Source organism: Gorilla gorilla, chromosome X (genome assembly GCF_029281585.2).
Source record: "Gorilla gorilla gorilla isolate KB3781 chromosome X, NHGRI_mGorGor1-v2.1_pri, whole genome shotgun sequence".
Classification (NCBI taxonomy): Eukaryota; Metazoa; Chordata; class Mammalia; order Primates; family Hominidae; genus Gorilla; species Gorilla gorilla.
In genome coordinates this window covers 52,551,552-52,553,737 of record NC_073247.2, presented here as the reverse complement: position 1 = coordinate 52,553,737, position 2,186 = coordinate 52,551,552, and the positions used below count along the sequence as shown (strand labels likewise).

General features: G+C 40.3%; 1 non-coding gene across 1 annotated transcript; it reads left to right on the top strand.

Moving 5' to 3' along the window:
• Window positions 1-426: 426 nt before the first annotated feature.
• LOC115932451 (U6 spliceosomal RNA) lies at window positions 427-533 on the top strand. The gene has a single exon (XR_004068731.1). It is a non-coding gene; the product is annotated as a U6 spliceosomal RNA (small nuclear RNA).
• The last annotated feature ends 1,653 nt before the right edge of the window (window positions 534-2,186 follow it).

Genomic DNA, 2,186 nt, shown 5'->3' with positions numbered 1-2,186 from the left:
GCAGTAGATTCAGGATTCAATGCCAAGCAGCCTCTTCCAAAGATGAGCTCCTAACCACTGTGTATTCTGCCTCTGAGATAAAAACAAAATTGAAAAGGAAGTTTGGGGTCAAGTTGTAGATCATGGATCAAACGCCATCCTCAGAAATTGTTATCTTGTTCTATTGGTATAAAAAGTCATTGCAGGCTCAGGGGAAGAGTGTGGTAAAGCCAGAACTGTCTTACAGGAGACGGGCGCACCACATTTCTGGAGGGTAATATGGTAAGTGGTATGAATGCAAAGGCCTACAAGGAGCTTTTTGATGCATTAATCTCAGTTTTAAACATTTATATGTAGAAAATAATTGGAGAAATGTATAAGAATATATGTATGGGTATGTGTGCTCACGGCAATAATATTTCAAATAGCAAGAAAAAAAGAGGATCTGTGCTTGCTTCGGCAGCACATATACTAGAATTGGAAAGATACAGAGAAGATTAGCATGGCCCTTGTGCAAGGATGACACGCAAATTCGTGAAGTGTTCCATATTTTTACAAACCTGACAAAAATAAGCAATGGGGAAAGGATTCCCTATTTAATAAATGGTGTTGGGAAAACTGGCTAGCCATATGCAGAAAACTGAAACTGGACCCCTTCCTTACAACTTATACAAAAATTAACTCAAGCTGGATTAAAGACTTAAATGTAAAACCTAAAACCATAAAAACCCTAGAAGAAAACCTAGGCAATACCATTCAGGACATAGGCATGGGCAAGGACTCCATGTCTAAAACACGAAAAGCAATGGCAACAAAAGCCAAAATTGACAAATGGGATCTAATTAAACTAAACAGCTTCTGCACAGCAAAAAAAACTATCATCAGAGTGAACAGGTAACCTACAGAATGGGAGAAAATGTTTGTAATCTATCCGTCTGACAAAGGGATAATATCCAGAATCTACAACGAACTTAAACAAATTTACAAGAAAAACCGAACAGCTCCATCAAAAAGCGGGTGAAGGATATAAACAGACACTTCTCAAAAGAAGACATTTATGCAGCCAACAAACATATGAAAAAAGCTCATCATCACTGGTCATTAGAGAAATGCAAATCAAAACCACAATGAGATACCATCTCACACCAGTTAGAATGGCTATCATTAAAAAGTCAGGAAACAACAGATGCTGGAGAGGATGTAGAGAAATAGGAATGCTTTTACACTGTTGGTGAGAGTGTAAACTAGTTCAACCATTGTGGAAGACAGTGTGGTAATTCTAGGATCTAGAACCAGAAACACCATTTGACCCAGCCATCCCATTACTGGGTATATACCCAAAGGATTATAAATCATTCTACTCTAAAGACAAGGTACACATATGTTTATTGCAGCACTATTCACAATAGCAAAGATTTGGAACCAACTCACATGCCCATCAGTGATAGACTGGATAAAGAAAATATGGCACATATACACCATGGAATACTATGCAGCCATAAAAAATGATGAGTTCATGTCCTTTGCAGGGACATGGATGAAGCGAGAAACCATCCTTCTCAGCAAACTAACACAGGAACAGAAAACCAAACACCGCATGTTCTCACTCATAGGTGGGAGTTGAACAGTGAGAACACATGGACACAGGGAGGGGAACATCACACAGTGGGGCCTGTCACGGGGTGGGGGGCTAGAGGAGGAATATCATTAGGAGAAATACCTAATGTAGATGATGGGTTGATGGGTGCAGCAAACCACCATGGCACATGTATACCTATGTAACAAACCTGCACGTTCTGCACATATATCGCAGAACTTGAAGTATAATAAAAATTTTTTAAAAACAAAAAAAGAGGATCTAATCTATATGTCCACAGTCGTCTGCACATTCCACGTATTTCCACACCTTCATATTACCACCTTGCTGGTGTTCAGCCTGCAATGCCTTTGTCCCACTTCTCTATTCAGCAAATTCCCACTCAGCCGTCATGGCCCAAGGCAAATCCCTCCACCTCCGTATACACCTTCCTGGATCCCCTGAGTTGAAATTGATTACCCCTCCCCATCTTGGCCACAGATTGCTTTACTAGCACACCAAGTATATCTCTTTCATTTTCCTTTATTTTGAGTTCTTATCAGTATCTGGCTTTCACCGTAGGCAGTTTCTGTCCTCAGATAGCCCTCTATGTCTAACCCCCCACTCCCTG